Raw genomic sequence first — 27,068 nt, forward strand, 5'->3', positions numbered from 1 at the left:
AAGCAATAGAACGGTTAGCTTTGCAATGGAATAGCGTTGGGTACTGTTGTACCATTGGTTTTAGATATGATCGTCGAAGTAAGTTTGTTAAGGACGTTTGTTACTTGATCTTTGCTCTTTTTGTACTTTTCTGGCCTTAACGCCAAAGAAACTGGACTGTCTTACGGCTTCAGGGAGCTAACTTAAGCTACGCAATACATTTTTCTAACACCCACAATATCATCTTGAAACTGCACTGATACTCGACGGTGACTCGTGTGTTAACTTTTGAACTTCAGCTTACCAAGTTTGAAAAGTTGGAAACCAAGTCCCCACTTAACTATAAAAGTTGAACTTTGAAGAAACTTTGGCTAGCGCTGCTCGTTTTCAGGCATAAGGTCATAGCCGCGTTTCCATTGATTTACACCCGGTCATCGTTCTCGTCGAACCCGTCACTTGCGACGAGGGGCTCGACGAGTAAATTACCCCACAGACAGAGTCCACTGAGTTTCTCGCCGGATCTTCTCAGTGGGTCGCGTTTCCGATCCGGTGGTAGATTCTGCGAAGCACGGCTCTGGCTAGGGTTCGTGTTGGCAACAACGTCAGGTTTGAGCCCTGTGAGCTCACCTACAAGTTAGGGTGAAGCTGAAATAGCCTCTAAAGGCTATCAGCATAGGTAGGAAAAGTATAAGTAAGCCCATCGTTCTGCTCGTGTCTTCCGCGAAGCATATAGTCTACGGCAAAGCGACTTTGACCGTCAATATAAGTATTTTAATCGCGCAATTATCTAACAGGTTCAGAGAGGCGGGTAGAGTGATGCGAAAAAAAAAATCGTGTCCATTATTTCGTACCCAGTCAACGCACTCTCAACTCTCAGATCGAAATCCAACGATTCACGGATCGGAACAATTGAGTGAATGAACTGTCCTGACCGAGCGGGTAATTACTTTAATAAAGTAGGTAGTACGATGTCAACGACCCGGTGCTCTGTGCGAGGTTCCGTCGACCCGATACAACAATTTTCAGATTATCCATTGTGTTAGCTCCTTTTTTTACTGATATATCTAGATGGATGAGCTGACCTGTTTGATGGGATCCAACTGTCCGCCTGGTGGTAGGACCTCTTGTGAGTCCGCGCTGGTACGTACCACCGCCCTGCCGTGAAGCAGTAATGTGTTTCTTACTTGGCGGGTACCAATTTTTTTAATGAAATACGTACTCAACAAATGTTCACGATTGACTTCCACGGTAAAGGAATAACATCGTGTAATAAAAATGAAATCCGCAAAATTATAATTTGCGTAATTACTGGTGGTAGGACCTCTTATAAGTCCGCGCGGGTGGGTACCACCGCCCTGCCTATTTCTGCCGTGAAGCAGTAATGCGTTTCGGTTTGAAGGGCGGGGCAGCCGTTGTAACTATACTTGAGACTTTAGAGCTCATATCTCAAGGAGGGTGGCGCATTTCAGTTGTAGATGTCTATGGGCTCCAGTAACCATTTAACACCAGGTGGGCTGTAAGCTCGTCCAAACATCTAAGCAATAAAAAAAATCTGAAGTGATTTCTGGGTTGTATCTATAAAAACTGAAACCTTGAAACTCATGCGTCAAGGTGAGTGGCGGCATTTACGTTGTAGATGTCTAAGAGCTCATCTAACCACTTAACCTCACATGGGCCGTGAGCTCGTACGCCAATCTAGATAATAAAAAAGTCCACTTTTTTGGATGCATCCACTCAGTCAAACAACAACAATTCAAATTTAATTACGATAAACGATTCTTAATAATTCAATCTGGGCTCTGTTAAAATGAAATCGAAATTTTGAAATAATTCTATCGCATCAATTTAAAGAGCATAAATCATTTCAACGTGACGTCAATCCTGTTAACGAACGCCGATTGAATCTGAATAAGATAAATCGAAAATTTGATTATATTATCAAACATCCAAGCTAATCAAGAGATTTTCTCAAGTGCTTATTAGTTACCAATTTTTGTTTTCTTATTATTTTCTTAAGGATTCCTTTCAAAATCTCTAAAGAAGAAATATCGTTACAAAAAGAAAATATAATACACAAAATGAATGTAAAATTGTCAGAGACTATCGTCGAATTTTGATTCCTTATTTATACAGTTTTATAACAGGCGATAACCTGGAAAAACTTATGATCACAGGGAAAGTTGAAGGCAACAGATCTAGAGGCCGCAGCCATACTCGTTGGTCCGATCAGATCCGCACCGCTTTGGACAGTACAGTGTACAGCGCGCTGCATGACGCCGTGGACAGGGGAAAGTGGAAAAAAATCCTAAGATTGAAGCTCATGGGTGATGGTGGTCACGACCCTCAGACATGAGGAACACGACTCGAGGAGGAGGATTTATACAGTTTAAAAAAAAAACACCGACGACATTCTATCACCAAGTCGTGTTTGGAAGTAGCAGCAGAGGCCTCCGCCCCCAGCGAACTTATTATGACAAAAATGTGATTCTTAGTAAGAAAAACACACGTCATTTCGAATCCTCCCGATCTATTATCGGTGCTTCTAGATACCTCAAGCACCGTTCTCGTCGAACCCGTCGCTTGCGACGAAGGGCTCGGCGAGTAAATTAACCCACAGACGCAGCCAAGTTTCGCCGGGTCTTCTCAGTGGGTCGTGTTTCTGATCCGGTGGTAGATTCTGTGAAAGACTCCTCTTGCTAGGGCTGGGGCTAGCAACAGCCTCAGGCTAAAGCTCCGTTAGCTTATCAATTCGCTCGGTTACGCTGCTATAACCCCCTAAAGCTACCAGCTTAGGTAGACAAAAATCAAAAAATTAAAAAACAAAACAACGTAGTCCAAAATTAATACACGGTCGTTCCTAAAAAATCTACAGTAATAAAGATAATACACACGACTGAGTATTATACATTACGCCGTCTTCTCATTTGAACGAGACGCGAAGAGGCCCTTAGTAATGAAAAGATGCACAAAAGAAAATTGTGCCCCGCTCATATATATTTATGTACGAAAAGAAGTGTTATACACAACGATTACTAACATTGCGTCGTCATGGCGATGACTACAGGGTGTTCCTTGAAAATGCTTGTTTTTATTGCGTTTACGAACTAGATTCTTCTTTTTACTAAAGGAAGGACGGAGAGCTGCGCATAATCTTCTTATCCCAATTACCGCAGGGTATCAAGACGAAAGTCTTTGACCAATGGATCTTATCAAGAGAAGTTACCTAAAGAAAAATGAAAAGGGTTGGGTTGGGAGTTTTCCTGCAAAACCGACACAGAAATGAAGAGAACCATAGGGTGCAAGGTCATTAACATAACCCTAAGATTCGCGAGGTTAAAGTGGCAGACGGCAGACAGCACAATTCTTGTAGAGCAGAAGCAGATCTAAGGCCAAAAAGCTCTCGAGTGGCGACCGCGTGCTGAAAGACGCGGCGTGATAATGATGATTATGACTACTGTAAGCCACATATTAAAGCATTATGTTCGTTTTGCTTGTATAAAGGGGTATATATTTTAGCTATGGGTTCCTAGAATATGTGGCCTAAAATAGCAGCAGCCGTATGGGCTTTTGATAGGTAGGTACCAATATCCTGCCCTATTTTGCCACTAAGTAGTTCCACGGATTTGTTGGGTGGGAGAGACTTTCAACATTTTAATGTAGACTACGACCACATGCCCCAAGGTGGATTGCAGCGTTCACGTTACGATATCTATGGGTTGGAGTAGCAGCTTGATACATACGGGTAATGGACACGACTGAAAATAATAAAAGTATAGCCAATTTATTGTGTTTTACCGAAACGACCTTACCCTGAATCTCATTTCGTTTTACATACAATTTGTTCCGTTTTTTACGGGTAGCTCGTTCTAAACTTGGGATATTTTATGGCGTTTTGACTTGAAGGGCCCAAGATGGAGCGGAATAAAGTTTCGTAAGAAATTTTAAGGGATATAAACGATCAAAGGGGCAGTTTATTAAATGCGAAACGTCAGTTCCAGTCTTTGGAAAATGTACTTTCGAATTTATCTTTGTAGAAGAAAGAAGGTGATTTTTTATACACACACACAATAATTTGGCCTTAATATTGGTTGGCTTAATTTAAAAGTTCATTGGACCTCATCTTTTTTTGCCAGTGACAAATAAACTTTAGACAACTACAGCTATTATTAAAGTACGTATTCTCTGTCTACACAACCTTAACCCGTTACCGCAAATTGATATTTAATAGCACGGTTGGTGTTAATCGTCAGTTTTCTGTGTAATGGCCAGTGTAAAAATGTTGAATGACTATAAACACATATTACACAACACGAGTGGTTAATGCCAGATGTTTGTTTGTTGAAAAACGTTCTCTAGTTTTTTTTTTTGTTCGAAATATCAGATACTTGCGGAATCATCGAGAAATTAATTGCAGAACGTATATAGCAAAATTGATGCTTAAGAATGCAATGGGTAGCTATGCGTCATCTTTTCCGACAAACCAGGATCTATTTGAGAACTGTCACACCACTATCCTAATGCAAAACAGCGATGAAGGGTAAGTCTTGCTGTTCATAAATACTTAAACCACTCGAAGCTTGAAGGATTCTTAATAACATTTCTCCTATTTCGTAAAGACCAAATAATTTCAGAGAAATAACAAAAATATTACATACGCTTCTCTGTATTTGTAGCTGTAAATATTCTCTTATACAGGGTGTGGTCTTATCTCGTTGTGATCGTTTGAGATCGTTGTTTTTATTTCAGGAGTGAATGGAAGAATCAGTGTACACTATAGCTTGAGATGTTAAGGGTTCCTACCGATACAAATCCTGAGTTCGTACAAGTAAGTAGCCGTTGACTACTAGTCAGTCGTAGCTCGTATTAACAATTCTCATTACGGGTACAGCTGAACTTCTGGATTCGATTCTTAATGTAAAACATTATCCATTTACTAGATCAACTATGGAATACATTAATTTTTTTAAATGACCGGTAATGTATTTAGCCAACAACTGTGAAACTCTCCTAGCTTTCCCTCGATACTGTGGCTCCAACGCATCTGTAAAATACGTGAAAATTAGACATAATACAAAATGAGTTTTCAAACTTTCATAATTCCGCACGGGTAGGTACCACCACCCTAACTATTTCTGCCGTAAAGCAATAATGCGTTTCGGTTTGAAGGCTAGGGCAGCCGTTGTACTGTAAAAACTGAGACCTTAGAACTTATGTCTCGAGGTGGGTGGCGGCATTTACGTCATAGGCTATCTATGGCTATTAACGGCCGTCTGGTGTAGTGGTAAGTAACATGGTCACTACACAAGGGGGTCGCGGGTTCGAATCCCGCCAAGGGAAGATATTTGTATGATAAATATAAATGTCTTTTCCAGGGTTATATTAAATATATGTATGTGTATAATAAAAATCTTACATTTATATCCGTTATCTGGTACCTGTAACACAAGTTCTTTACGAACTTATCACGGGACCAGTTAACGTGGCATGATTGCTAGTAAATATTTATTTATTTATTTATTTATGGCTGGTGACTACTTAACATCAGGTGAGGTCCAACAACCTAAGCACTGAAACGTGTTTACGGTACATTCACAGAACTCTGATTGTGTAGCGTACGTGACGCCGCCGGTGGTGATACATTAAATAATAAAATAACCTCAATTACATTCACACAATTGCGACGTTCGCGCTGGCATCCTTGGAGCACCTTCACTGCGGTATTGCAACGGTTTCGACATCAGAATCTAGGCCAAGTACGTTGCATTCGATCTTACATATCTTAACCCTTGAATGCTTGATTTAGTGTATCGAATTTATATGTAAATAGTGGTCCCGACAGACGTTGTCCTGTACACGTCTTAAATTTCAAACTTTTTTTGAATAAATTGTAAAGATCTTAGACTGTTTTGATTAATTATAATTAACAAAATACAATATTCAATTGTGAATTTAAACTATTCTCGAACCCACTGGAACACAGACACAAAATTTCATCAAAATCGGTCCAGCCGTTTAGGAGGAGTTCAGTGACATACACATGTAGCGTAGAATATATAGAGATAAGTAAAGTTACTGTGGGTTTATCTACTTAAGGCATCCGCAGACATACAAAGACTTATTATGCCGTGATTCAGAGTCCGTAGTCAGGTACTCATTCTCTTAAGTACATACTACACTCAACACGTGTTTATGGACAAATTTTAAACATGCGTATATAGGAGGCGCTTGGTATGTAAGACTTGTCGATGTGCAGATTTTGGAAACAGACCGCGGGTCCAAGGATATAGGATCCACCGTCCTGTCTGTATGTACTCTTTAGCGTACCAGTCATGTGGGCTTATTTGAATAATAAGACATGCATTGCGAACAATAGCAGTGAAATTTCGGCATCAAATCTCATGTCAGATTTCGGCATTCACATTATAAGGTCTGCGATCTTCCGCTTCCATTTCAGACAGACCTCGTTCGCCCTCTTAAGCTAACAAAAGTGCCTTAAGCACAATGATTGCGAGACGAAGCTACCGCATGAATAGAAACAAAAATAATAAAGAATAAACTTACATAAACTTTACAAAATGTAATAATGTATAATATCTCCTGCGATTGTTTATAGGGATATTGAATTTGTAGGTTTCCAAAATTTCAATGGTTACACTGCATTAAACAAGAAAGTTGTAACTGAATGCTGATTGTGTACTTTATCTACTATACAAATATACGTAATTATATTTAGGGGTGTGTTTGTGTTTAGGGTGCTCACACTAATGAACCGATTTTAAATTCCATTTTTATAATGTAAGTGAATGTAAAGGATCTCTTATAAGGAGAGGAAGTCTTAAAGGAAGTCTTATATTTTACATAGAATTTTAATGAGTACTAAATCTATATATTAATACGTGAAGCAAAAACTTTGTACCCCTTTTTACGAAAATTGCGCGGACGGAGGAGTATGAAATTTTCCACACTTATAGAGAATATAGAGAAGGAGTGCACAATGCTAATATTTTTTTTAAATAATGCATATTAGATACTTTATATCAATAAAGAAAACATTACACTCACTACCATGTATTTGACACAACACATACATTAAAATATACTTTTTTTTTTTTTTTTTTTTTTTTTTTATGATTGAAAGTTTACTGGTGGCCCGAAGGCCTTTCCAGTTTCACCAGGACAGGTGGGCGAGCAAAGGCTCAGCCAAGAGGGGTGGGATTTGCTAACAACTGCCCGAGCGCCTCCGAAGGAGACCTAACAACTCAAGAGCAATTGTTTCGCGAATGAATCTACTACCGGATCGGAATCGCGACCCGCTGAGAAGATCCGGCGAGAAACTCAGCGGGCTGATGCATGGGTTAGGTTGCACGTCGACCTCTTTGTCGAGTTCGACGAGTACGGTTATCGGGGTCCCTAAGCCTGCCCCTAGTATTAGAGCTGAAGGCATCTAATGCAAAGGTTATTGGATCTGATGGATCCGTAAGGACGTGTCTAGGGCGTCGACGGTGTAAAATATACTCTTGGTTTACTGTAAATTGGGAAACTTTTGTTATTGCTTAAAGTCTGTGGTCGAATAATAATTGAAAATAGATTAATATTGTTTGTCTTTAATATTATTGATCTATAGTGCAGTTTTGGCGAATACTGTAATTATATAATCGAAATATAATAGCGTTTGACAATAGAATCATAATAGTGTACAAACTTACAATTTCAATTAATTATAGTCGAATTTCGAATACTGCGGGACCACCGCAGTTATTTTTAGAAACGTAACATCCTTGATCTATAAATTTGTCATACTCTAAATGTCGAACACCAAGAGAGGGACCAGTTATCAACCTAGCTGATAATCCCTGAACCGATAATCCCCTTGAAGCTGTCAAATAGATCAAAATTTTCAATGGTGCTACATCAGCGCCCCTAACGTAGATTGGACACAATTAGATGGAATATAGATTGGTTGTTTTCCAAATGAATAAGAATATGCTATCGTAGTTCTTTTTTTTAGCTGCTTTCTAAGCAGACAAGCATACGGCCCATCTGATGGTGTGGTTACCGTTCCTTATGGACGTCAGCAATGCCAGGGGCACAACCAAGTCCCTGTCTACCATACCGCACCTTCCAACTTCAAGATTGCATAGTTTAATGCCTCCCAGTTTAAATGGTGGGAAAATAGTTATAAAATACAATGACGAGTTCAATCACATAGCTCTAAGGACTTTGGTAACCATTTAACACTGGACCGTGCGCTTATCTGCATTAACAATAAGTGAGGATCAGTCAATACTTTAACTGTGTCTTATATTGAGCGTGAATGGCGTTTATAAGCCTCGGTAACAGAAACCGTATAGTTTATTTGGTTATAGACCTATCTCATATGTTGACCAGTGTAATTGAAGTTATAATGTTTGTGTACGCAGTGTCAAAATAATATGATTTTGACGTCACAACGTCTTATAATTAGATGGAGCTGGCTGCACGCACGAAAAAACATGACTCATTGAGGCGTTCCATTTAAGGCTTGAAGTGCAAGCGAGAGCGCGCAACGAGCGACAAAGAGGCACAATCGGCCTCCGCGTTCGGCAGCGTTCGACATCTGTCTCTCTCCTACTTGTGTACTTGTGAATGTGGTGTCAATTGTCCATACAAAATATCTATCAAACAAATAAAACGAAATTTTCTTTTGAAAAATGAAACCATTCCATCAGTATTTTCTTATGACGTTGTCACGTTCAACTATCGTCAGTAAGCCGACTTTACAGACAACCGACTTTTTCGATATTTTGAAGTGAAAACTTCTTTAGAATCGTTGTGATTTCAAACCGGATGCAACGGAAAAAACGACAGGTAAGAGACATAAATACAAAAATGTGTAGGATGAACCCAGCAAAGAATGAGACAGAAATATACATACTATTTAATACAGCGCCATCTGTGAGATTTTTTAATACTAACGTGTGTATGAAAGCTCTTGTAGTGAATTTTAATTTAGGATTATACGTGAAATTAAAATATCAATTCACAGAGGGCGCTACCTTACAATTATTTACTAATGACAAAATTTTACATATACTTAAGACGTTTAGGATAATTGTATTTTAATTTTGGAAGGTTTCACTTCTACCACGTGTGAATTGCACACATTTTGTTTTTTTTTAATACCTTAAGACATTTTGTAACATACCCTGTTTCTTTCTTGGTTGAACAATTTACTTTCGAGGCAAAAGAAAATGCGAATTTAGTACCAGAGCGGGCTTTTTAAATCGGGCTTGCGTAATATCGCCTTTGCGGGGTAAATTAGGAATAATGGCGAAGCGTAATGGAGAATTTCATTGGTTACTTTATAAGAGAAAAACTGAAATTAGCTTCACTTATCGGTTTCTTTTGAAGGCGTAGTCGTCTAAAGAACACGTAGTTGTATAATCAAACATGATACACCGCTTATTATTGGACATCTCTAAGCCTGTATTGTCCTCTATATTATCAACTAGCGGCCCGCTCCGGCTCCGCTCGGGTCTTTAACAAAAATTTCAACGATATTTGACGTTGTTTTATTTTTTTAAATAAAAGAACACTTATTGCGGCATAACTATAATAGTTAGACATATGCTGTCGCGACACTTTTTGTAAATAATAATGTGTTCTGCAAAGCCGTAGAAAATTATTTTATTCTATCATGAATAGTTTTCGCAGAGCACGCGATGTACAGAATATTTTAGGTAATTATTTTACACTTTGGGTTACATTATTAGAGTTTTAGTAAGGATCCCTAATTTTTTTCAAAAAAGATTATAGCCTATGTCACTCGGGAATAGTGTAGCTTCCAAACATTGAAAGAATTTTTCAAATCGGTTCAGTAGTATCGGAGCCTAGTCAATACAAACAAACAAACAAATCTTTCCTCTATATAATATTCTAGTATAGATACCGAAAAGATTGTGCCCATTATGTAAAAAAAGTTTTTATTTAAAGAAATGTCAACAGACGTGGCGTTTAAAAAAAAAAATTGTCAGATTTAAATTGCGAAATTCGAATTAACAATTTATAAATATTCTAATCTGGGATTTATGTAAAATTCCAAACGAGAACAAAGAGCCCGGCCGTCCCGGAGTGAACACACCTGCTCTTTCCTGCCAGGAAATACGTAACTTCCAGTTAAATTTCAAAATTTTGTTCCATTTCAGTACCTTCCCGATATCAGTGTAACAATACATTCTAATTAAACCAAATCGTATTCGAATGGTAATATCGTCTGGTTAATCATCGGACGCGTCGTAAATCAGCGATTCGATTCAAATTTCGAACGTTGTTATACAAAATTTTCCGAACGCCATGATACGTGGCCGACCGTTATTTATCAGTTACGGGCCGGCGATTGTTCACGGGTTAATGATTTCGTGTTTACGTAATAACTCCTTCGTATAATTATACATAGTCGTTGGGGAAACGAGAATTCCCTGACTCTGATTACCGGCTTTGTCACGACACTGGGGTTTTTGCGTCGTGATGTTTTCGTAGACACCGCTCCGACAGTGACGGTTCTACTTAAGACGGCAACCTTGAATCATATTGTTACGCTGGTAAGAGTAACGCCATCTATCGCCGAATATCGAAGGATCTAGTAGCACCTAGAAAGCTCGAGGATTACAATGCCATCTATTGTCAGATAGCGGAAACACAATATTCGAAATGTGTGGAATATTCTCGATAATTCTAGGGATGTGGTATCGGCTATAAAAGCGTTGCAGAGATGGCACGCTGTCAGTCATTAATCGGAAGTACTCGAAGCGAAACAGCGAACGGATCACCTGAAGCGAAGCGGAAGAAGCGAAATGAGAGTTTTAAAATGTTTGTTGAGTGTTTTAAAGTGTTGAATACAGTTTTTAATTTGTACTTCGGTATAATTTTTTTATACGATAATATTGCTAGTTATAACGATAATATTGCTACTCCCGAACCCCGGCGAGTAGCAATATTATCGTTGTCGAACAGGAACGCGAAAAATATCTTCATCAATCTGCCGCGACCACAAGAAATATTAAGCATACTCAATAGTGGGAATTAATAAAACAAAAATAAAAAACGCGAAATCAAATCATAAGCAATTGTGGCTTCTAAATAATATGTTTATGATACAATCATTCTCTAATAACGTTATATAAATGTAATGTATTGAGGGTATGCTGGGGTAGGTGTTGAGTCCGCACGGGTAGGTACCACCATGTGTCCTTTTTGAAGGGTGGTGCAGCACTCACGTCTTAAGTTAGACGGAGCGTTACCCTTGTTCTATGGCTTCTATGTGATTATTGCGAGTTTTTAACGTTCTCGCTAGCGTAAAAGTTAACTCAAATTTGTGTGGAGTTGGAATGTTTGCCTACGTTTTCCGCCAGGGGCGCTGTTCCAACTGCATACAAATTTAACTTAACTTGTACGCTGTCGAGAACGTTAAAAAGCTTGCACTAAGCACACTTATATCGAAGGCTGGCCGTCAGCTCGTTCACCTATCTAAGCAACCATAAAAGAGAGAGTGTACAGCAAAAGTCTTGAGCCGACCTCCTAATTAATGCTAATGAAAAAGAAATCTTAATTTATGGCTTCCTAAACAACGTTCAAACAAAGATTCGCTTTTTCTATTTTTTATTTTTTTATTTTCGCATTCTCTTCATAGCCCGTTCTATATTTAGAGTCATCAAGAATACGTTAAGTGAAACTCTGGACCGTATCTCTTTTTACCTGACCCGCTAACATTTGTCACCGGGCCGAGTCGAGATGATCTGTCATCGTGATGAATGATCCGCCCTAATGCGAGCTCTTTCACTTCGCTTCAGTGAAGTATAAACGGCGCTATCCGACATTATTAAGTACAGTTTTTACTGATGGCCAAAATGTCGGTCCTCGTCTCTGTATATATATTTTTTTCTAGGTTTGTATTTTTTTTTTGTTACAGGTCTTTGCTGGGCGGCTGGAAGTGTTTAAGGTGAGTTGCTTTTGGTTTAGCAATTGATTACGGAGCACGTGGATATTCGAGATGTAAGGTAACATTTTCGATTGTATCGCTATATATATATATATATGTTTAAGTAATATCACCTTCACACTACACCTACCAAGGTTCATCTCTGCACTCCCCTAAGGTAGACTGTTAGAGAATGCCTATGGCATTAAGTCGGCCTTTATACGTTCTAGTATATGAAGTTATAAATAAATAAATAATTTATCTAACTCTTTCAACTGGAAGACACGTGCGCTGAGAGACTTAATAATAAAAATAACTGGAAACAAATCACGCAAGGTCATCTGGACACAATTTAATATGCCCGGTGATATGGGTTGTCTCCTCCGAATTCCGTGAACCGCGCACCGTACCAACGTTTCGATCCTGAAAGAGCTCAACACCAAGGAGAGACTATCGTCAACAGTCCAAATACGAATCCTCAAGTTCTTCGGGCACATCACTCCTAATGAGGATTCCATTGAGCGGTTGGCGGTGCAAGGGAAAGTCGAGGGCAAAAGATCTCGCGGACGATCTCCAACACGATGGACCGACCTCAGGGCCGCTAACCGTTACACCACCGATTCAGTCGGAATTGAAAAATAATAATTTCAATCATAATTGTCGGATCCACAAAATTTTCCAATTCAAATACTTCGTCGTGGCAATTCTTAAATAGGTGCCGTCAATGTCAATGCATTTGACGCTAAGTGGCTGATGATATTTCTACTAATATACATCTAATCGGTCGAATGATTATATTAAAAAGTTTATCGTTATGGATTCTCGATCTTTCGAAACCATTTGGGTCGGTTAATATGAAAGAGTTCATATCTAATTTTGTTAGATGAGGATGTTTGAAGGTAGGTTTAGTATTTCAATAAATATAATATAAAAATAGTTTTCTTAGTTAAAAAGCATGAATATGATGGACTTATAATATTATGTTCTTTTTACTAATTTTTTGTCGACCAGAATAAAATAAACAGTCACATGAATTGTAGAACCACAGACTGCTGCATGATGCAGATGAAAAAAATAACGAAAGATAATTTAATAACATCGTCTACAAACATCTTGTTCAATGAGCTAAGCACAACCAATTACAGTTTTCAAACCAAGTCACAAAAGATAACATAAGAAGGAGATAGGTTTCCACAGAAAAAAATTGCAGCAGATGATCACCAAATAATAATAAAACGAGACGAAAAAATAAATAAATACAACACAAACAGTAATGAAATTTTCAGAAAAACGTTTCGCATTATTTACAAATCAATTACCCGTTCCCGTATTTCGCGGTAAGCACACGGTGCGCTAAGCCTTTCTCAATAAAACAAAGGAGAAACAATTGTGGGTACAGCCTCATGACCGAAAACACTTCAAAGCCCCCGGAGATGTCTCCGGGCGTCTCGTTTCCTTGAGAGCCGCTTTAAAAAATATAAAAAAGGCAAACAATAAACGCGGTTGACGGATAAAGCAATTCGCTTTGATCCGACTCGCAGCCCAAGTGTAATTGTCCTGATTACATTTGTCATCTCTTTGTAGTAGTACACGAGCAATTGTTGCGACAAGTAATGACGTTTATATGAATTTTTCCGTTTTCGGTGCTGCCATTAATTTGTTTTTTAACGGGGGTTGCACTGCTCTAGTTATATTATTTCACATATAACTGTTTTTGTTTTGGAAATAGACCTGTATTTTTTTCGTAATTTTGAAGAAGGATGCCTGCAACCTTGGTAAGGGGCTGAGATTATTTAGGTCGATATTTCGAGTGATAGTCAGGATCAATGTCATTTGGAGGGTGAAAACTTTTTAAAACGCAAGCCTAACCTCACGCGAAATATTGCTCTCATCTCTAGGCATGAGCTCCCAAAACCAGCCACGTCAATTTAACTTCAAGCAGAAGAGGCTATTGAGGTTGACAATAATTTCGTTCTCATGGATCCCTTGGGCGTCTGGGTCTGTGAAACGAGTCCTGTTCTCTCTCTTTTTATTTTATATGTTTCATAGAGAATCAGGAGTTATTCGAGATGACACTGTTTTATTCTTTTTACCATCACACCGCCACATCTATATTACTACGTTCATCTAGTGAGTTTCCGAACTCTTTTTTTGGAATGTACCATCCAACTTTGAACTAAGCATCCATCGATATTTATCGACCGGTATACTATGTTCTTATGCACTAAAATTTCCTTATCAAAATACTTGCGATATAACAAAACGCATTTAATTAATAAATAGCACGTGAAACATTTAGGATATCAGTATTTATAATCAGCAATAGAGATAACCCCTTCATTACCATTAACTCAATATAACCACACAATAAGCTAAAATAATACAAGTCAATCAAGAATTTTAGCAAACAAAAAAAGGGAGTAAGCACCCGAAGCGCTTTATTAGCGAAACGTTTGTAAATAAACTTATACCGAAGATGCAATTTACATTGAATCAACAAATTATAGGTACGCACCGGGCGCCGGTACGGGCTCCGATCAACAGGTGTCCTTAATTTGATATACAAATAAACGTTAAAAGCTTACATTAAATGACGGTCATTAGGTGCGAATCCGGCGTACGTAGCGCGATGATACAAAACGTCGGATGCTATTTAGCGATTTGAAATCGTAATGTTGTTTTGGTGCTGTCAAGCCTTATTCTCTTTTTGTAGAATCAAATATCACTATTGTTATTTTTGCCTGGAATTCTGAATAGCTTATAGCTCAACTGATGTAAGGTAAGTTTCATGGTCCTGTAATCTTTGAGGCAAGCTGAACGAAGTATGAAAATTACAGTAATTTTTTTTTATTGCTTAAATTGGTGGACGAGCTTACAGCTCACCTGGTGTTAAGGGGTTACTGGAGCCCATGGAGATCTATGACTTAAATGCGCCACCCACCTTGAGAAATCAGTTCTAAGGTCTCACTATAGTTACTACCGCTACCCCGCCCTTCAAACCGGAACGCATTACTGCTTCACGTCAGAAATAGGCAAGGTGGTGGTACCTACCCGTGCGGACTCACAAAAGGTCCTACCACCAGTAATTATGCAAATTATAATTTTGCGGGTTTGATTTTTATTACACGATGTTATTCCTTCACCGTGGAAGTCAATCGTGAACATTTGTTGAGTACGTATTTCGCCAAAGTGATGCGTTTAGTTTGGAGTCTAAATCTCATCACCTCACGCCAACTCGATGCCCCACTGGCAAGTCTTAGAACCATAACCATTGTCCTCTGGGTAGGTTGGGGTATCTTCAAGTACCACATCCTTAATGATGTGGTTTGACAATAATATTATGTAGTTTAGGCGATACACACTTATAAATTCCTAAAAAGTGACCTTTGCAACTTTATTCTATGATACTTTGACTATATCTCAAGGTCAGTGACTACAGCAGCAATAATCGCTTGATGACCAGTGGCAAATTCTTATACAGCAAGACAGAAGCAGCATTGTATGGTGAAATATATTAAACATCTGAATTTCAAGTGTTGTGGCAACCCTACTGAAAGTAAATATTGTAAATAAAACACCACAACTCTATGGTCGCACTCTACAATCGCGTGTAATAAAGTCTCATAAATTTTAACAGTCAAAATTAATGAACAATTTTCTTTCAACATTAATTAATGATTATTTAAATTACGTAGAATCAAATTGATATCTGGAATGCCGGTACGTGTTTCCGGAATATAGCTTCCGGCGTCTCTTGCAAGCCGTGTCTGCATTATAATGCTGGGAAACATACCATATCGATGTTAAAGTGCGGAAATTATATTCCATGTCTGCATTTGTTCTGTCTACATTGAAACCTCGAACCATACTCGAATATTATGTCTCCTATTCAATATCCTACATAAGCCCACTTCTCCCTTATATTTACGTGAGCGATACTCTTTCATTCGTTCACCTGATGCTCCCTGCAGGTCCAACCAACGTTCTGTTTTGTTATTCCCTTCCCACAAAACCAATTTCTATTCTCACTCCTTTACTGTGCACGCAGTCAGACTGTGGAATTCGTTGCCGGCTGACATCCGAGTTTGCAAGTCTGTTTCTGTTTTTAAATACAAGGTCAAACAATTTTATCTCTCATCAACCGAATGATCATGGTTTTATACTCTTCGCATATACGAGTGTTACTGTGTTACTTATAATATTTGCTATGTGTATGTGCTATAATTCTCATGTTGTAGTTGTTATTTTAGTTATTTGTTATTTGTTCTACACACACTTATCACTTTTTATTATTATTCTCATTATCCTCTCGCAGGTCTGCTGGAAGAGATTTCTCAAAGAAATAAGCAGTGCCTTTGTACATAATTTTCCTATTACTCTGTACTGTGTCTTGTTTTCTGTGTGTACATAAATAAATAAATAAAATAAATAAATAAATAAATAACCTTTGTCTATATTGAGAGTTGAGACCTGTAACTATATTGAGACCTTACAACTTATATCTCTAGGTGGATGGCGCATTTACGTTGTAGATGTCTATGGGCTCCAGTAACCACTTAACACCAGGTGGGCTGTGAGCTCGTCCACCCACCTAAGCAATAAAAAAAATCATTAAAAGGAAATGGAGGTAGTCAGATATATCAAGGATCTGTTAAAGTGAAACTTCTTTAGGTGCGTTGAGAGTAAATTTAACTCGCGACAGATTAGTTACGGCTAGAGAAAAAAGATACAATTCAGGACAAGCGAGAGTGAGAAAATAGACAGAACGTCTCGCGAACCATTCGACCGTGGAGAGAAGGAAAAGGCAAAGCGACCTGAGTAGTTTCTCTTGTACATCACACAATCTCTTACGCATTCCCTATTACAAAAGAAAATTGATTTAAGGTTGAAAAATGAAGAAAACCACAATACTACACACCGCAAAAGAAGTTTCACTTCTTACACATGCACCAAGTTTTATGCGCTCCATTTTTTTTAATACGTCACTCAAATGTACCTGAACGAAGCCCGAATATGTTAATAATATATTCCTAAATATAAAATGTCTGCATAATAAATCGATAATACTGATAAATGAAAATTCCTTTTTAACAGTATCAGTTGCGCTGTACAATGGTATATAATGAAAGTCAAAGTTTTATTATTCTTATCGTATTGTAATGCGTACTGTGATAACAATCAATCAATTAATTTTACCTATCAGAAGAAGATCGAAAGTTTCGATTGGAAGGCTGGTATTGATTTTTGCAATATAATTGAAGCTTCACTCTCGTATCTCAAGGCATTCACGTCATGTTTTTTTGTTGTTTTTTTTATTGCTTAAATGGAAGCGCGAGCTCTTGGCCCACTTGGTGTTAAGTGGTTGCTGGAACCTATGGATATCAACAATGCAAATGCCACCGTCCATCTTAAAACACGAGTTCTAAGTCTCAGTATAGTTCAACGGCTGCCCACTCTTCAAGCCGAAAGGCATTACTGCTTCACGGCAGAGATAAGCAGAGTGATGGTACTTTTTTTTCCGTGCGGACTTACAACAAGCCCTACCAATAAAGTCATGTCATGTTCTGATTTCGAAGGTGAGCCAAAGAGAAAAATCTTGTTTTCTCTAAACAGTGACCACTTTAATTGCGAAATATCGATAATCGATAATCGAGACGCGTTTCTCAGCTCTAGAATCGATGTATCGTTCACAGCGTTGTTCGAAGATGTTGTATCCTTAGGGCTTTAATTACGTTCTACAAAAGTATACAGAAACCAATTCAATTCAGATAAACAATGTTATTACATGTTCTATTTATGTAATAATTTTCTTAGCTCCGAAAATGCTCTCAAAACTTAAATCATAATACTCGGAAACAACGAAACCCCCCACACCCGGCGAGCTTACAATAGCAGGGCCTTTTAGATGAGGAGAAAAATTATCTTACGAACAATTTAAGATGATAAAGAGGGGACGAAATTAACAAAGTTTAATGAAAGAATTCGAGGATCGATTCACCCAATACGGACAGGTGTGAAAAGGGAAATGAATATAATGCTGCTCTGAAAGAGGCCCTTAGTGATGCTCTCAAAATGTACCAGTGAAAACTGAGAATTTTAATATCATTTGGCTTTGGGATTACGATAAAGAGAAGATCTTCTAACAAGCTGCATGCTGTAATTGCTCAGTAGACCAACGCTCTAATGTTCACCCATCGAAGCGATAAAAAAAAGGTAATTTTTATTTGACCGGTATGTTTCATTTACAATTTTTTAGCACGACTTATATATATGACTTATATATATATATATGGATACTGATACTAACTTTGGTAATGTTACTATTGGATTAATTGGTCTCCCGAATCTCAATTTGTAATTGTAATTATTATTTTTTATCTTATAACTCGTTCTGTTTTGAAACTCTTTCCTAACGTGCGTCACATTAGCTCGTATTAAATTCACGTCGACTTACTATACGTACACGTGCGAATCACTGTGAAAATCGCTTAGACACAGACTTGGTTAATGTTAGAGTAATAAGTTCTTAGGTTTACGTCATTGTTATGTAACCTGACGCGATAACAGCGTGATAAAGTGCGATCTGATGAAGTCGTCAAGAAATTACAACGACTTCGAAGTGAAACGGAAGTTTGTAAGCCGATTTTTTTAGTTTTTCGTTAATATTCTGTAAATTCGGGTCTATTTTTGGAACGGAGTTCCTTATGGAATGATGCGGAGGGGTACTCTAACCGCGAAAAAACGTCCGTAACGTAAGATTTTTATTAGTAATGCACACAGTGTATGACTTAACTTTGTAATAATATACAAAAAATAACATATTTTTTATCATTCATTGACCACGATCTCAGAGCGGTCGTTTGCGCAATACACTAACTCTTATGCAAACAACCGTGAATGAAGTGTACCACAATAAGTTCGCACGTTACCGAGCGACCGTGGGTTGTTGCGAAACCTCCAGTTTTATTTTCTTAATACCTCGAATAGAACTTTAAATTAATATTTTTATAATAAGGAACTTCGGTCCTATCCGGTGTCCCAGGACACCACACATCTTTTTTTTCTACGTAAGCTGATAGCCTTGAGAGGCTATGGCAGCGTAACCTAACAAGTAGGTGAGCTCACGGGGCTCAAACCTGACGATATTGCTAGCACTGACAGCAAGAACAGTGCTTCGCAGAATCTACCACCGGATCGGAAACGCGACCCACTGAGAAAATCCGGCGAGAAAGTCAGTGGTCGTTTTTCGTTAATATTCTGTAAATTCACGTCGAGGACTCTATCTGTATTCTTCAGAATAAGACGCCAGGTGCGTTTGCAGCGAGCGATGCGATTTTGTCGGTGTTCGAATCCATCAGGCAGATACCAATCTTACCGAGGAAATACGTACTTAACAAATGTTCACGAATTGATGTAATAATCATCGTGTCGCTACAGCAGGGTTGCCTGTATATTAAGATAGCAAAAACAATTCACGTGCATAGGTCGCCCAGTAGTGCAATAGTATCTTTAAAATTGTTGTTTCATAGTATCTTTAAAATTTTTGTTTCCTCATTTCAAAAGGGATTTAAGAAAAAAAAACTTCAAAAATAAATCAAAATTAAGTTTTCAGGATAATTTTCTAACAACAAAGCAGCGTATCGCACGAAATGAGTTTCTGAATGCAATTGGTGTTAGCTATAAGGATAAGAGATACGGTCTTGGTGTGAAGATATAGCGGGAATGTATATCGGCGTTGGAAGACGATCCCTTTGTGCGTTGATGTTGATTTTTTCGATCGTCACGTCATACGCGATCGCACCACTGCCCAGTAAGTTTTTATTAACCTATCCTCAAGAAGAAAAGATCCAAAGCGAAGCTTTACCAAGTGAAGCGATACCACTATATTAGATAAGGCCATTCTGCGTATTTAAATCAAAACTTGAATTATTATTTACGTAAAACCATGACCAGCTCAAGGTCTAGTTGGTGTGAAGTGGTAACCAGGGGACATCGATATCATAATCCCGGCATCCACTTTATTCGATGCTTTGCGGTACAAATAGGCAGAATCGCTGACTTAAATAGTGCTGCTGCCCATCCTCGGATGAAACTTTTAGAGGCTTTTAATGACTTTCAAAAGTTACTACTTTTTTCCTACCTAGTCGTTGGTAGTTTAAGGTGCTATTCCGATTTCGCGCGTACTGGTAAGTGAGCTCACGGGCTCTAACTTAAAGAATTTCTAACACTAGCCCTAGCAAGAGCAATGCTTCGCTGAATCTAGTACCGGATCGAAATTGCGACCCACTGAGAAGATCCGGCGAGAAACTCAGTTGATAATAAGTGACGTTGTGCTATTATATGCCAACAGCTGTTTTGTTGTTATTGTTATTATTTATTTTACTTAAAATATTTTGTACACACAGCCATTAGAAGAAACACGACAATAAGGAAACGAAGTACAAGAGCACTACTTATCTCATGTTGAAATCCCTTCCAGTAAGCCCGCAGAAGGAGAGAAAATTAGGAACACGAACCTAGTGCATACAGGAAACATTACAAATAATAATATATACATATTACAAGATACAAAATATGTATATACAATATATATATTACAATTGTTTGAAATCTAAGCTTTTTGTATGATTATAAGCCGGCCAAGTAATGAATGCTAGCGGTAATGAAGAAATTTAGTAATCAATCTAGCTTCAACGACCTCGTCGCTGCCCGCTCCGCTCGTCACAAGCACCGCAACCGAACCTCTTTGTGTACCGCGATCTACTAACAGCTAACAGACGCGTTAAGCTTCAGTGTTATTAAGTTTAAAACTGGCTCTTGTCCGTGTTATTATGCCTGCCCCGTTACTGCGATAGGAGCCGTGATGAAATTCGTTGCATAGTAATTAGGTTTTATAATGTCGTAAGTGCCTTTTTCGCTGACGTTCAAAATTGTGCTCCAAATATAGTTGGTTAAGATATTGTGTAAGAGATTCGAAGGAGCGTTTCTCATTTAAACTAATTTGTTATTATAAAATTATGTTACGACTTATCGTATTTTGTGACATTCTAAATTGTTTGTTTGACTAACAGTGAAACAGAGGGGACGGGGAAAACTGAGCCCACATTGAGGTCTAGGAAGAGAAACGAAGCGGAAACAAGATAAAATCAATACATTTATTCTCAAGTTTCTTTCCTTAAATGAATATGTGAGCTTTTTTTTATGTAAAATACACGCGAAATTTAAACGGAGAGCACAAGATTTTGGCCCATAAAATTAACTGTCGTTTGATGTATGTATTGATTATTGAGAGATAAAGAAACGATTAACATAATGAGATGAGAGAATCGAAAGTGGTTCATTCAGTTGTTCAGGATTAATCTAGATAGATTTTGACAATAATTGATTGAATATTTTGATAATACTTTCGAAGAATAGAAATCTCTAAAAACGTTTACTGTTCATTAAATAGAGCATTTACAAAATCGATATAATAATAATAAATTATTTTATTGTAAACGAAAAACAATATTAATATGCTGAGAAATATCCTTTGAGAATCCGTAAACCGCATCCCGAGGTCGTTGACCCTGTGCACCGGCTGAATTGTATTTGTGTTACATTGCGTGCAATGCGAATGATAGTGAATTATTTTTATCGAACACAGACTCAAATCCCCGATCTCTTATCTTAAATACTTTTACACAAAGTCTTAGTTTAAAACTTGTATCAAAGGGGAAAAACAAAGTCATTTTTGTTTTGATTATACGCTGCTCAACATACTTTTTTATCTCAACACATTGACTATTTTAGAAATTTATTAAGTTAAGATTAAGTTAAGATAGTTTGTTGATAAAGAAAACTTGTCTGGACTGACAACTGACTGTGTTGACTTCTGACACCAAAACTTCCAAATCCAAAAATGAACCCGGGAATTTTTTTATTTATGTACAGTCAAACCTGGATAAGCGAGAGTTCAAGGGAGCACAATCTTATTCTCCCTTATAGAGGTTTCTCACTAACCCGAGTTTCTCCTTAATGCACCCTCTGAACTTCATTTCGCGATTTTCCGGATTCAAACGCATTAACTATTTTAAGTTTATCACTTAATGACAGTACTTTAATTTTCCGTTTTGACATGATGCAGAACAGAACTTTCCTTCGCAATTGATTAACGATAAACTGAGTAAGTTCGACAAACAGGACGGTACACAAGCACACGTGTCCATTCGAAAAGCATACGATATTTAGTTCCACGAAATAGAATATTCAATATTGTCGAGAAAACAATACAAAAAAAATGGTAGGAAGTTCCACGAAAGTTAAGAATGAGTCATAAAATAGCAGATGTTCAATTTGTAATTTGTTTTTTCATATGTTCCTCCTAAATAATATAAATAAATAAAGCTCGACTGTCGCTTATAGAGGTATAGTTAAGTAGCTGTCTCACTTATGGAGGTCCATGAGGGAAAAACGACTCTCTCTTACAGAGGTTTCTGTTTCTCGCTAATAGAGGTTTTGGGAGCTTAAAATGACGGGTCCTGGCTATTACTCTCACTTATAGAGTTTTCTCACTTATCCAGTTCTCACTTACCCAAGTTTGACTGTAATTACTGGTGGTAGGACCTCTTGTGAGTCCGCATGGGTGGGTGCTACCACCCTGCCCATTTTGGCCGCGAAGGAGTAATGCGTTTCGGTTTGAAGGGTGGGGCAGCCGTTGTAACTATACTTGAGACCTTAGAACTTATATCTCAAGGTGGATGGCGCATTTACTTTGTAGATGTCTATGGGATTCAGTAAGCACTTAACACCAGGTGGGCTGTGAGCTCGTCCCCCATCTAAGCACCATAAAAAAAACATGCTTGAGATCAGAGCTGAGCCGACGGCAAGGTGGCATCAGTGTGGTGTGACTTTGAGACGGCTGAGCATACGTTCGCGGCTTACCATAGGTGGGAGGCTGTTTCCTCGTTTATAGACGCTGAGATGTTCGATTCCTGTGAGTACATCATCTTGTAGAAGTAGGCCAGGGGACGTAAAAGAGAGAGAACTGTTATCCATCTGGACCAGTTTGCCGCCGTGGAGTCGGTGGCTGAGGTAGGGATCTCACCCAAATCTTTGCCCTCACATGTTCAGTCATTGCCTCTTGTACCCAAAAATTACACAATTAGATTTAAAAGTATATAAATTTTCATATTTCTTAAGAGAACGAAAAGTTAAAAAGAAAACATAAAACTCGGCTTAAAGGTCTCGTTAGCAGAACGTGAAATCTCTAAAAAAATAATAATTCGTTGTTAACTGTCAACTCTCAAAAACAGTTGTCAAAATTCAAATGATTTTCCGTTAATGCAGTAACAATAAAGAATCCTGTGCCATAAATCTGACAGTTACCGATATGCTTGAAACATTTTTGGAATCACGTTTTTTAAGAAGAATGCAGGAAGTTTCTAGTTTTATGCTGATATCTCTTTAATAAATTGACAATGCCAACCGACGTATTTTATCGCTGTGAAAGTTCATATTTGTATTTTGATCAACGGCGAACAATGTTGAATGCATAATTAATTATGATAAACACAAAAAAAAAACGACATTATGTAATCCTAACTATACATTTATTGGGCTAGGTCGAACACCTTTCGAATTCTTTTTTGGTTTGATTTAACTTTTAGTTGGTTTTTATTGGTAACCAGTGAACGAGCGTGGATAATAATGTAAATGATGTCTTACGTCAAGCTGGATAAGGTCGAAGTTTGAATTATATTGTAGACTGTTCTATTCTTTGAACCGCAATATATAAAAAAAAGTTATCGTGGCCTAAAATGTAAGGCGTCTGATATACACGTATCGAACGATACGACTATGTCTGTGTTCGAATCGTACAAGCAGGTACCAATTTTCCTAATGTAATACGTACTTAGCAGATGTTCACGATGACTTTCACGATGAAGGAATAACATCGTGTAATAAAAATCAAAATCGCAAAAATTCTAATTTGCGTAATTACTGGTATCAGGGCGTCTTTTCAGCTCACACCGGCAGGTACTTCAAACCAGTCATGCGTTCTGGATCGAAAGATGGGATATATACAATTGAGACTTAAACACTCCATGTTTCAAGGGCATTCGCGTTATGATATCTATGGACTCCGATAACCACTCAACACCAGGTAATCTGTGACTTCGTTCACTGGTCAAAGTAATAAAAGTAATAACTTTTTGCAGTAATTACGATGGAGGTTTGTGTGACCACACAATACCACCAGACATAACGCAAATATATAAAAATTGCAGTTCGGGTATTATTATTTCTGTCACGAAGGTGTGATGCGTTCTATATGGAAGTGATAGCCCATAAATATTACTATAATTTGTATGGATAATGTATAGATAAAATGCCACAACCTTGAACAGCTGATCGTGACAGGCAAGATAGAGGGCAAAAGTTCTAGAGGACGCAGTCTCACGAGATGGTCGGGTCAAATTAACGGTAGGCAGCGGCTTGGCTCTGTCCCTGGCATTACTGAAGTCCATGGGCGACGGTAACCACTCACCATCAGGTGGGCCGTATGCTCGTCTGCCTACAAGGGCAATAAAATAAAATAAAAAAATGCGGTCTTGTTTGGACTGTAAGTACCACGATGCCCTCCACGAAACTCAGGATCGTAGAAGAAGATGGAGAGCAATTGTACATCAGAGAATGATGCAGCGGGGGAGTCACGACCCTCAGCAATGGGGAGAGCGACGCAAGAATGAAAAGGAGGGAGGATAGATTAAATCTAGCTGGTCATGAAATCATCTATCAATAAAAATCAACTTCATGATTGCAACAACAAAATTTTCATTTCTTAATTCATTGAAGTAATACAAATATAATTTCAATTTTCTATTCGAAAACGTCGTAAAACTAGTGACATCATATCTGATTTATCGACATCGATACGCAACCGCTAATCGCGTCACTAAATATTAGTTTATCGTTCGATTCAGTACAAACCGTACGTTCGTTCCGTGGCCGCGTGCTTTTAAACTTGAATCCAAAAAAAAAAAAAAAACATCGACAACATTTGTTTTTAAATATACGAATTAAGTGTTTACTGTCCTTTGAGTGAGTTCGTTGAGTGTCAATTGGAACATTGTTCGAAACAATTCGAAATTTGAAAGGTAAATTTGTTTTTCGCTGCTTATATTGTTTTGTTTTGTATTGTTGTATTTTGTTTGTGTCCTAAAGCCGATTGTTGTTTTTGTGACGTCATAATTTTTAATAACGTTCCAAATTTGTTACATCAAATCGTATTGCAATTGGTTTTATAAGTAAGATTAGTTATAAGTTTTCTTAGTGCGTAATGACAAAAATTACAATTAATTAATTGCAAATGTTTTGTTGTTTCCTGTACATTATCTGCCGACCTAGTTCGGCGCGACCTAGTCTAGACAATAACATTACACGTATCAACTTTATGTAGTGTAATTAAAATACGAACAGCATTTTATGCAAACTCTTTTTTACTTGTGGTATGGCGTATCGTGAACCCGCTCGCAAAGTCATCGTGCCTTTTGATTTGACACAGCTGTTACACAGAGAAATGGTGATTTTTACCTCATGTCTCAAGGTCATCGTGCTGCCCACGTGCTCCAATGATTACTAAATAGGCTTTTTGAGAGATGAGCGTGATACGATGATAACCTTCTCATCGTGTCCGCCTCAAACGACATATCCAGCTCAGGTAGCCACCGTCGTCCTAAGCATGACCTATCGGGTCCTTCCGACCTAATGACGGTGCTCTTAGGTCCTAAAAGCACTGGCCAGCGTGTTTGTCAAACCCATCGAATAAGAGTTCACTTTTTTTTTATTGCTTTTATGTGTGGACGAGCTCACAGCTCACCTGGTGTTGAGTGGTTACTGGAGCCCATAGACGTATATAACGTAAATGCTGCCACCCATCTTGAGATCTGAGTTCTAAGGTCATAATACGTTAGTATTCATGTAAGGTCATAAACCTAGCCCATAGATACGACCAGCTGTGTTTATTGCTAGTTCTTCTCAGTGCGTTGCGACTCGTATCGGGTGGTAGGCTCAGCGAAGTACTGCTCAAACTACGGTTAGTGTTAGCAAGTCTGCGTAGCGTTAGCAAGAGGTTGAGCCCCGTATAATCACCGAACCGTGCATAACTAGAATAGCCCCTCATTCTAACAATTATTAAGTAGAAAAAAATACTAGAAACGAAGTAAAAAAAGGAATACAATAATCACATTGAGAAGGATGTTTTAACGGCATGTATTTGTTATAATAAATACAAAATAATTAAATTTCGATTTAAGACACCGAATAATAACAATGTAGCCGTAAACAATTGTACGTGCATTATCAAGCAATAACCCAAAAAACAAAAAACAGATCCTGATAAGTAGGACCACAGAAGAAGCATCAGTTTTCAAATAAATAAATAAATTGTCTTCGAACTATAACAGTCGAAATGACAACCTCCGCATTTTTTTAAGTCGATTAAAATATATGCAATTTCCATTATTTAGGTTACTAGTTCAATGTTTTTATTTTACAACCGCCGTGACTCATTGTTCTGACTATCGTTTGATTAGTACAAAATGAACTAAATGTTACGAATTTTCCACTTCAATTGTATCCGAAGTTAAGTTGGATTTTTATTGTTGCTTTAATCATTGGAAGAGCCCAAATGGTCTTTCCGGCCCAAAATGGCCCAAACGGTTCTGTTAGTTGACTTGTAGTTCTTATTATTATTATTATTTTTATTGCCTTTGTAGGCAGACGAGCATACGGCCCACCTGATGGTGAGTGGTTACCGTCGCCCATGGACTTCAGCAATGCCAGGGGCAGAGCCAAGCCGCTGCCTACCGCTTAATACACTCCACAAGCCTCGTTTGAAGAAGGACATGTCATAGCGCTCGGGAAACACCGTGGAGGGGAGCTCATTCCATAGCCGGATGGTACGTGGCAAAAAAGACCTCTGGAAACGCACTGTGGATGACCGCAGTGGTTCCAGGTAGTATGGATGAACTCTACTCCGGTGGGGGCGGTGCGATGGTAAAAACGAGATGCCGGTATCATCTCGAACAATTCCTCAGAGCACTCCCCATGGAACATACGGTACAAAATACAGAGGGAACCGAAGTTCCTC

At 38.2% G+C, this 27,068-nt stretch overlaps 1 protein-coding gene across 5 annotated transcripts in view; it reads left to right on the top strand.

Annotated features, from left to right (window-relative positions):
* LOC101743927 (brain tumor protein) overlaps window positions 1-27,068 on the top strand; it is a 486,142-nt gene that overhangs the window by 112,628 nt on the left and 346,446 nt on the right. For 4 of the 5 annotated variants that reach the window (XR_009974882.1, XM_062672157.1, XM_062672154.1 and 1 more), the window contains exon 2: window positions 11,927-11,956. The gene's annotated coding sequence lies outside the window, so the exon portion shown is untranslated. Of the gene's footprint in view, window positions 1-11,926; window positions 11,957-24,886; window positions 25,075-27,068 lie in introns of those variants that run through there. The other variant, XM_062672155.1, reaches the window with a different exon arrangement.

The sequence above is a fragment of the Bombyx mori genome, chromosome 14, assembly GCF_030269925.1.
Source record: "Bombyx mori chromosome 14, ASM3026992v2".
NCBI lineage: Eukaryota > Metazoa > Arthropoda > Insecta > Lepidoptera > Bombycidae > Bombyx > Bombyx mori.